This window comes from Choristoneura fumiferana, chromosome 9, assembly GCF_025370935.1.
Source record: "Choristoneura fumiferana chromosome 9, NRCan_CFum_1, whole genome shotgun sequence".
Classification (NCBI taxonomy): Eukaryota; Metazoa; Arthropoda; class Insecta; order Lepidoptera; family Tortricidae; genus Choristoneura; species Choristoneura fumiferana.
In genome coordinates, this window is record NC_133480.1 from 15,190,855 (window position 1) to 15,202,627 (window position 11,773).

Consider the following 11,773-nt stretch of genomic DNA (forward strand, 5'->3'; position numbering starts at 1 on the left):
CAGAAAATGTCGTTACTCGCGGTATCACCCCACGGTGTCCTACCCAGGCAGGAACATAATTTAGTTACTACGGCAGCGAAATACCAAATTTCTAACATGAATATAAAATATTTTTTTTAAGGTCAGCGCCAGCGCCATCTAGTGAGATCTCAATAAACTAACTAAGTTAGTAAATAAGTAAATACCGCTAATACACTTCAAACACATAGATGGCGCCGTTTCTCGCGTCAGACGATTATGTTTTGGAATTGTCCATCGACTTTTGCAGGCCATAGTACATACATTGCAAGTAGGTACATGCATTTCACACATCAAATATGTCATGAAAACAAGCCGACAGAATAAAAGAAAATTATTAATTAATTACATACCTACATGTGAAAATTTTTGGGTAATTACAAAATCTTCTTACTTAATCATGATTTATTTTTATACTTTTTAACGTATAAAATAAATGTATGTGTACTTATGGCCGTTGAATTTAACTTAAATTAGCTTAATTTAAGTTCAGGTGCAAAAGTTGTACCTAAAAGATTTTCCAGAAGAGATCGCTCTTAAGGAATAAGCCATGTAGGCACCTGTTTAGCATATTACCTTGTGGTATTCAATAAGGAGTTCGTGTATTGCTCTTAATGATGGTCAACAGTATTCCCAATATATACTTGTTAACTCCTGTTTCAGCTTCTACTAAGTCAGCCTCCGTTGTCTATATCGAGAGACACCGCGTGTATTGCCTAGTGAAGCAGATATGAATCTTTAATTTTCCAAATTTATTAAACCGCTAAACGAAACCGACGTTCAAACAGCAATATTTTTAACGACGGAGGTTAGGTAGAGATGGAAATAATATCGATAAATTATTTGATATCGATAATTAATCCTTACGCCAAAATATGAGTAAGCCAGTAATAAGCAGCAGCTAAGCAGGTAAAATGTAAGTAGTAATAAGTTCGCCTTTGTACATAAAACAACAAATAAAAGGACAAATACTTCTATCGATCAATGAAGATTCATTCCCAATGATCTTATATTGACCCGTGCCATCATCAAAGATCAAGCGGGTCTCAAAACTCCTAACAAATCTACATACGAGTCACACAACCATAAACAAATCAGCGATGATGTGCCGTCAATGATCGAATCAAGGCAATGACACGCTCTCTCAACAATGTGTAGTGAATGCATAAAATGTGTGCAGTACAATTCAATCAATTATCATTCGTTCGATCGAGATATAGAACACAGTTTGGATACAGTATCATTATTTGCATCTATATGCTGTGACTGGTGTACAGAAATGAACTGCGGAGAAAAACAAATAAACGTCAGAAAATTAGAAATGGTATTAGAAGTGGTAGAAGTGGTGGTTAATGGTGGCAAATTAAATGGTGGGGGTATGGGGGGTATAGGTATGGCCGTTGGTAGTGGTAATTATTACATCTTAAAACGATAATTTTGTTTTTATTTACGCAGAACGCTGAGTTGTTGCTATTTTGTATTTTTAGGCGGCTATTTATTTTTACTTTGCGATAGATACTGTACATAAATCATTATTATTCGTAAATAAGACACATTAGTGGCCATTTAGTCGACAGGATCACGGCACGTATTTTGAGCTCTGTATTTAATAAATGAACCAAAGCAATTCACTACCATACATACCTTACCTTCGTAAACAAACCGGCCAAATCCCATGCATATAGACGCCATTTCAATTTGTTCGGACATATACTGAGTAGCAAAAAATCTGGCCCTCAAATGTATGCAGTTATTGGTAATTTTGTATGGAGAGTGGGACAAATTTTCTGCCGCTGAGTACAATAAAGGCCCTTAATCAATTCAATTGTCCCAACGATAGTTTCATAAATCTGCTATCGCTTCGGGAGTAAAAATTCATTTCAAAATAGATTTCCACACCAAATGATTTACTGATTTCAAACTAATTGCTGCGCCCGCGCATTGTAGACTCAGTTCATTATAATGATGTCATCGTTTGGCCGATAGACGCGTCCTAGATTGTTGATCTCCAACCCGTTGTTTATTGTCAAGCGATAGGATATTACGTAATCGTTCAGATTAGAAGTTTCAAACACAAAGTCAAAATACAAGGTGTTGATTAAATAATTGAAAACATGAAAGTGTTTTAGTGCTAGTTCTAGTCTTAGTTTTAGGTGGTACTTTTGGAGCCAAAATAAACTTTTATTTCTTTCTTTCTTCAAACTCAAACTCACAACTCAGAACATTTATTGACAAGAAAAACACACTACATCACAACAAAAACACAGTAAAAACATAAATAGGATCATCCTTTCTTCCTTTCTTTCTTTCATACAGTGTTAGCAAAAGCTAAAGGCTAGTTTACTAGTACGTAGACCAACAAGAAAAATCATGCAATTTGCATTACATTACGCCGCTAGACTGATCACTTCAATTTACGTACAATTTAGTAACGAAACTTGCACTAATTGTCTTGCAGATCTAAACAGGGCTTAACACTAGATTTTTATAGGTACAGTCTCTTTTTATAAATGTATGCTCTCACTTTGCTCGTTTTTTCATCGATATCGGCACCCTACCCTCGCTTCGATCGCATCACTTAAACGGTACACGATAGGAAATTAAAATTTTCCTCTTCATTTAAAAAGAAGCACTGCCCCAGGCTAACTCCTTAATGCGAACTTCTATTTGAGATGGGAGTTATTTATCGATGTTACTTTGGTGTTTACTTACATCCCTATTTGTAGTTATATTTTGCGTACCTATTGTCCACGTTTTCTTCAACAGGTAGTTCATTTAGAAACCTATAAGTTTGTACATAGTCTTTTATTTTTATTTTATGTTTGTTTCTTAATATTATAATAATAAATAAATAAATATCATGCGACACTTGACACCAATTGACCTAATCCCAAATTAAGCAAAGCTTGTACTTTAGGTATAGGCAACGGATTAACATACTTATATAGATAAATAAATACTTATATACTTCTTAAATAAATTATTATTCGGACAAATTATCTGTCCCGGCCGGGAATCGAACCTGGGACCTCAAGCTTCGTAGTCAGGTTCTCTAACCACTTAGCCATCCGGTCGTCTCCGGTGTCAAAATGACACAAGATTGCGATTTAGCTCATAATGTGGCAATAGCACGCAGAATAGTTGACCGTTGGAGTGGAAAAGTTCTCGAATCGAGATGGCAGATCGGCAAACGCGTAGTAGGACGTCCACCAAGGAGATGGACGGATGTCCTGGTTAAAGCTGCGGGTTCACGGTGGATGCAGGCCGCTTCCGAAGCAATTGGAGATCTAAGGGGGAGGCCTATGTCCAACAGTGACATGATATCATGAGATCATGACGTGATCAAATATGATAACAAGTTTACATGCACATAATACAGGGCGAAATTTTGTACGTGATACAAAAGGTGCTGTTGAACTTGTTGTTACAATTCCGTATTAGAACTTATTACGCAATTTAGTAAGGCTTTTTTACTACACAATCATTTTCATAGATAGTAAAAAATAAGATATAACTTGTACCAACACCATTTTCTCATTTTATTTATAAGCTTATATTTATGTCTCACAAAGGAAATAGTAGATTCTACAACAAGAGCATAAAACGATCCATTTTACCCAAGACGTTCATATAGCCACCCGAGCCGGTATGGCGAGGATGGATAGACACGTCCAGGGGGAAATGGGTTTAATGCTCGAGTTTTTCACTTCGATGGCGAGGAAACGAAATTAGCAACAGTGGATCAATTTTTCACTTACTATGTACATTTTATTTTACATGAATTACTATATAGTTATAATATTTTAGTTTTATTGATTTCTTTGATTGATTTGATTGATTTTTAATTTTACTTATATACCGAGATTTTTTTTTTACCGAGGACCTGGGTTCGATCCCAGTGATGGTCTTATTTTTCTGTTTTTCTGTGCATCTGTATTTCAGTTTATATTTTCAATTTCGGTTTTACGGGATGACCGTAAAAGTAAAAAATTTGGATTGAAATAAAAAATACAAAAAGATTCAAAAAACCAATCTTAATTTACTTATATAAATTAAAAATTATGAAAAAAATATATAAACTTCTTTGGTTGTGGCTATTGACACCTGATTACCTTGGTCTTAGACGAAGATTTTATTTTATGCACTAGTGCATAAAAAGTCATTTTATGTCGCCTAGATCCAGCATAAACACGAACTTTACGAGCATGAGAAGTGAAAAACAAAAAGACTCTAAAACCAATCTAACCCGATAAGGTCAAAATAATTGACTATTGAAAATAAAAATACTGTAAAAGTTTAAATCCGAAGTATACGAACCATTAGATCGAGTTATCGGGTTTGACCACGCAACCTTATCATTAAATGAATAACCTAACCAAAAAAAGTTGGAAAAGCTACTACTAGTTTAAGAGCTACGGTGCCACATACAGACACACATAGCGTTCAAACTTATAACACCCCTCTTTTTGCGTCGGAGGTCAATAAGATCAAAGTCAAGATACATAAAAGTACCTATACGCGTGACCAATAACATAGCAAACAAAAAGCAAACTTTGAAAGTAATAACATTTGAGATTCAATTATTTCTAAGTTTTGATCAAACTTCTTCGAACCAATAACAAGGAACTTGAAAGGAAAATGTACGTTCCAGGAGAATTCTAGACTTCCTGCTATTTCATATTCTTGACTGGGACCGGAAAAATTATAGGTAAAACAAAAGTCAAAGAAAACAAAAATCTTTATTCAACTTTGGCTATAACAAGCACAGAATGTAAAAAAAATCTTCCACCGTTTCCGAAAAACCTCTGTTGAGAAGAACAAAACTGCAAAAAACTCGTTATCCATACTAATATTATAAAATTGCGAAAGTGTGTGTGTTTGTATGTTTGTCCGTATTTCACGTCGAAACGGAGCGACGGGTAGACGTGATTTTTGGTATAGAGATATTTTATGGGCCAGAAAGTGACATAGGCTACTTTTTATCCCGGAAAAATGCATAGTTCCCGAGGAAACAGCGCGCGATAACCGAATTCCACGCAGGCGAAGCCACGGGCAAAAGCTAGCACTTACGCAATAATACCTACCCTTCTTTTTGCGGGGGTTAAAATACAAACACAACTCGCCATCTTCCTATAGAAGAAACTTCAAACTCCCAAACTTCCTTAAGTTGTAATAAACTATATGCAGTCTTGAAGCAGTATTGAAATCCCTTGGCTAGGAAGAAATTAATTGAGCACAAGATTTCAAAGAAAACTGACTTACAAACGAAATACTTTCCCAAGCTATAGGGAAAGGGTACGAATTTGCTTGCATTTACGGTCAAAGTTGAATGCATTGAAATTTTCGAGCAAGATACGGTGTCTACGGTGTTTTATGGTAAAAGGCAGCATTTTTTTGGGTGTTGAATGAAACTGCAGACGTTAATATGGATTAAAAGCTATTTCTTATTTTCAAAGTTGCACCCGTGCGAGGATGGGGCGGGTTGCTAGTTTTCAACCCCCGACGCAAAAAGAGGGGTGTTATAAGTTTGACCGCTATGTGTGTTTGTCTGTCTGTCTATCTGTGGCACCGTAGCTCTTAAACGGGTAGACCGATTTGAATGCATTTTTTTATTTGAAAGAAGTCTTTCTAGCGATGGTTTTTGAGATATTGAACTTTGAAGTGACAAAGTCGGAGGTTTTTCCAACTTTTTGTTGGTTAGGTTATATAATATAAGGCTAGGGTGCCCCTTATTTTGCACAACATTATCATAAATATATGAATTCGCATAACATAGTTGTAACGTTACGAAACGTTACGCAAGTAACGTTATGCTTATTAAATTTTGCCAACTCATCGTTATGCTAATTTACATTACGCTCATTAACATCATGGGTATTTAGTTATGAGAAAGAATTTTATACGAATTAATAACTATGCGAAATAACGTTATGCCAATTTGAATTAGGAATATTACGTTATGCGAATTAATAGGATTAATTAGGATGATGTTCAACACTTTGCCTACTCATTGGTTACTTTCGGCCTTCAACCCTGAGCCCTACTGCTAATATTAATCGCCATCGCATCATACCGCAGTCAGCTGTCAAACGGTGAGCGCTTACCACCTAATCCCTGCGATCCGCGTCGAATGTAAATTGAACGCGTTCCGTAGGTGTCGACGCGAGAGATTGACGGGTGGTCCGATTGAACCCTAAAAGGTTTTTGGAGGGGTTAAATACCCCTTAAAGGAAAAATTGTTTTTGGAATTTATTAAAATTTTAATTCTTGTGATTGTTAATTTTGTAGTTTTGCTAGTCACGTTCGCGCTTATGCAAAACATCATCGCTATAACCATTCATACATTTTGAGCAAAATCCTGGATGTTTTAAATGAATTGGGTAGTTTCAATGGTAAGGTTATCAGATAGGTTATCGGAAAATATGAATTACGTATTTTTTTCTTTTACAAAGATGTCATGGAGCACATCAAAGTACGGGAGTGGGAGATCGTGATAAAAAGTGTGACACGGCGTGACGTTACGCGGAATTTCAACTGGCTATACCTTCGTCATTTTTTGTTTTATTGGCAAAAGAAAAAATATATTAAACGTGTCTAATTTTTTTTTGACTTGACGGATTAGCACTACTTAATAAGATTTTTTTAAGAACACCAGCCAGCCACAGCCAGTGCATATGCATGAATAGTACGGATCTGTCTCCAAGAAGATGTTATGCGTGGACATCGAAGTCCGAGGGAAGAGACTCCGAAATCATATATAACGCATCCAACTTCGTTAATGCGATGCAGTCTGGCAGTTGTTCTATTTATAGTAAGTTTTATAGCTAAATAAAAATTTGATACCTTCTTAATAAACCTGTTACTACCTAAGTTAATTCCATTGTACAATCATTATAAATGGGGGGACCCCTTGGTAATTCCTACTACGCATTGTATTTTTCAAATATACACTTTTTTTATAAGCTTTTATTTAGTATCACTTGTCCCGTTGTTGTCTGTCTGTAATCATATCTTGCAAGTTAAATTCGACCAACTTCCAGTAGTAAGACTGACTTGAAATTTGGCATACTTATGTAAATTGCGTGACAATACAATTATCTGGTAGTGACTCTTGATAATCTGGCCAGAATCGTCTCCGCAGGACTTAGCTCTTCAACGGTTAATGTCATCGACTTGAAATTTGGTATGCAAATGTAGTTTGAGTGACAATGCAAGTTAACCAAGTCCAAGTCCAAGTGCGGGTAGTTCGTTATACGAGTGCCGGTACTATTTGTGATCAAGTGCGGGTAGTTCGAAGGACGCGCGCTGCTAGGCAGACTTGACGCCCCACACTTCAGTCTACTCGAAACGAAACGTCGAGGTGAATATGACCTACTCGTGTGTTAGCGTGATAAGTCCTGTGTTGTATTTTGACTATGAGTGAAAATCACGAAAGTTTAGACATTATAATGCAAGGTAAGTCGACAAAAAGTACAGTCAGCAAAAAAGCTTAAATTAAAAATGAATTGTTTACCAAAAACTTTTATTTAAGACTAGATGGCGCTAGGATTTACACGTCAAACATTAATTCCCGGGGGGTTGTACCAGCTCTATGTAACATAAATTTGTAGCGTCTAAAGACGGTCGTCTTGCAGATAATTTGATTCGCATTTAATTAAATGCCGCATCGATTGGAGAGGGCCCAGGAATTCTTGTTATCCGTGATTGGTCGATTGTTTATTTGTTTACGGATGTTTATCGAGTTGACGTTTGTGTTTTGCTTATTTGTATTTGCTTGTTTGGTGCCTTGTGTTAGATGAAAAGCGAGGACTGTGTGCGTTTATGTTTGTTGTTACTGCAGGCTAAACAGGTGAACGAATTTTGATGATGGTATTGCAGATAGAGGGAGATAGGGATAATCGAAGCTTTAACTGCTGGAATTAAAAACGTGAAATTTGGCATCGGATTTGGGTAAACGAAAACCATGATGTAATTTTGCAGTTTAGTAAAAACTTGGAATTTCAGTTCGAAGAGTCTTAATAGTTTCTACAAACAAAGCCACTAGTAAAAGCTGAGGCCGTATTGCCTGAGGTTTTTGACGCTCGCGATCGCAATCAAATGACAGATTTCGCATACAAAAACTATCATTTTATTGCGGTCACGAGCGTCAGCTGGGTTACTACGAAACTCGAAACTCCAAGTTCGTGTCGTGCGGTCCCTCTGACACTTATGCTATTTAATACGAGAGCAAGAGGGACGGTACGATACGAACTTCGAGTTTCGTAGTAGCCCTGCAGAAACGTTAGGCAATACGGCCTCTGGTTTGTCGATCTCAATTATAACAATCTTGAAACGGATCGACTCATCATGTCAGCCGAAAGACGTCCACTGCTGGACATAAGCCACTCAGACGGACGGAACGGAACGGATTGACTAACTGACTTGTACTTTTGGATCGAGTAATACCTAGCCTGACCAACAAAAAGTTGGAAAACCCTTTGTCACTTCAAAGTTCAATATCTCAGAAACGGCTGAACCGATTTTAATAAAACATGTCTAAGAACCATCGCTAGAAAACCGGCTTTCAAATAAAAAAAACACATTCAAATCGGTCCACCCATTTAAGAGCTACGGTGCCACAGACAGACTGACAGACACGCATAGCGGTCAAACTTATAACACCCATTTTTTTGCGTTGGGGGTTAAAAAATGTGTTGTAATTTAATAAGCTTTAATAAACACGATATATTCAACTTTATTTATTAACAAAAAAAAACTTAAGACCGATAAATCATAAACTGTTACATCTGTTTTTCTTTCAATTCGTTATATTCTTTCTACAAAAAAGATATGCTACCTTCTCGGCTGGTAGATACCTCAAGGGATCGGCGGGCTGGTGCTTACCTTGCACAACGCATCAGCCTAGCTATCCAGAGAGGTAATGCTGCCAGCCTCCTAGGAACGGCCCCCCAAAGCAGCAGCCTTGAAGACATTTTCTATAAGTTTTGTAAATAGTAAAGTAGATTAGATAGTAGTTGTATTTTTAAAATTTTGTATATGTGTTATAACTCTGTGCTTTTCTGTTAATAAATCATTTCATAAGTTAAAAAAAAGATATGTATATAGAAAAATAGACACTGATATAAAAAAAAAAAATTTTTTTTTGCAAAACTTCTGTATATCTTGGCTAACCTTAAGGCGTTTTTGGACCGCGGAACAAAGCATTGTTAAACTCCCAACAGCTATTAAATGTTTCTTCCTTACCGGGATACATGTTTTAAGTCCTAGGTTTTGTAAACTTATGCAATGTACACCATTGACTTATGCCGTGACCGCATTATGCGACACGATGATGTAAAATCTAATTAAAATTAGAAAATCTTTTGTATGTGTAAAAGGTTTTATTTTACACTAGTGTAATTTACTGGCGGCTTCGCGTAATTGTATCTGGAATTTACAATTGAAATTCCGGGATATTACAAACTACACCTGGGAATTCCCAAAATTTATATTGTGGTCTTCATTGAGGTTGTATTAAGAACAACTGTCCAAAATTTCCTGACTCTAAGCACAGCAGTTGTTATTTCGAGATTTTATCCCATCCTGTGGGAATATCGGATCAAAAGTATCCTGTTTTCATTTAATTGCCAAATTTCATTCAAATACGTCCAGCCGTTTCAGCGTGAAGAAGTAAAGAAACATACTCACACTTTTCGCATTTATTATCTTAGTAGGATAAAACATAAAACCCATAGCTTTCTTTGTAAAACAGATATCCGATTTCAAACTTATCTCGTAAAGGGATCTTCTCCACATTACCTTTAAACTATTGACAGAATATGAGAAACAAGAGTAGATACGCAGAAACAGTTAAAAGAGCTAAACTCTAAAATTGTAATCTGAAATTAAACTTAATTTTTACAGCTTTTCTATGGAAATAGTGCCAAATATGTGGGTAATTAGAAAAAAATACAGTTACTAACCAATCGAGACGTAACAGTTTGGTGTCATGTTGCGATGTTCAGTCATTAACAGAAGCTGATGAACAGTTGTGGTGCTCAGAGTGATCTGAAACACTCTCTTATTACCTTGAAAGTAGAGTCGTGCGTGTTTTTAGCACTGTAACCGCTCAGCCACTTCTGCTGCCGACTGTACTTGTATTGTATGAGATCAGATCGATCATTTCCAATTTTCATTTTCATCTCAATACTTCAAGTCAGACTTAAAACTAAAAACACTGTTTTAATATCTTAAAAAGTTTAAGCTGGTGTCATAGTGAGAGCAGTAAGTGCATAAAGGTGCTCCACACGATGATGCAATCGCGCCACTGAGGCCACCTTAGACGCCATACTTTATCCGCACTCACAATTAGTTGCCGGTAAAACTACACGCAAAAAAAGGGGTGGAGCGGTCGGTAATTTCGATTTTTGTATTTTCGATGGTAGGTAGCCATAATTTAAAATTGTTATTGTGATTTCTGCCTTAATATAAACTAAAATATCACTATTTCAAAAACCTTCTTCTGTAATTACATTGTCTCTAACCTACATAGATATAGCAACATTTAATCAACTACGACCACAAGAAGTGGATCAAATTTTAATTTGTATGATTGGACCCGCACCAAACAACAAATCAACTAACTGACACAAAATAAAATAAAGAAATAATACATTTATTTGTGATATTGATATTACAATAAATAAAATAAATAATTAAAAAAACGTATCACGGTTACGAAATAGTCCCAAATCAGCATAATGCCACCCTAGCGGATGACGCTGGTCATCCTTTTGGACCATTCGTGCTGCAAATTGATATAAAAAAAAGATTACAACGATGCGACTCCATAGGTCCCTTATTCCTCCGCTAAGCGTCTCCCGCTGAAGTCGTTTGCAACAAACTCTACACATTTGTGTCACCGGATACAATCCCATTATAATTTTAAATTCTAAGCCCATTTATTTAAGTTTGCTCCCAATCTGCCGCCACCTTTATCTTTGATGCGTTTTTAATAAGGACGCGCGGAATTTTTCTTTTTAAGTTGCAAAGTCTTTTAAGATTTTTTTAATATTTTCCAAGTTGGTTGTGTTCATTTTTGTTGGTTGTGGACATTTTAACTGTACTTACATTCTGTGTGTTTAGGAAAACTGTCGTAAGGATTGGATGTTTCAAATGCACAATCGGTTTAGATATTGAAGCATATATCAATATTTGTATAATAAGGTGTTAAGGGGCTACCCGAGGTTTTCATCGATTTTTGCCAAGTTTTGAATCGTATCTCCTACTTTTTCACTACAGATAGAATTATAAATCAAACGGCTAACGGTTCACAAATCTTTTATCTCCATTTTTGTCTACTGGATTTTGAAAAAAATGATACTTAATTTTGTATGATTTTTTTAAACATTGTCTAAAAAACACTTATTTCGTATCTCTATTGACGTGAAAGCTCTAACTTATACGAAATCTTATATTTGGGTTTGTCTTTGACGTCTCTAAAAACTGGTCGAGAGTTTTCATTTGAAACTAATTAACACAAAAGTTATGGCCAGAAAACCAGTTTTTTTGGCCTAAAATTGTTCAACTTTGATGTACTTTAAAGTAAATATGGGATACTATATTGCTTAAAGCCGTTGTAGTTAATATAATAAGCTACAAAAAACATTAGAAAACTAAGGAATTCAGATCGAAGGTCATTGGGGCATGGGATCCCCTTAACATAATATAACCTAACCACCAAAAAGTTGGAAACCCCAGACTTAACCACTTCAAA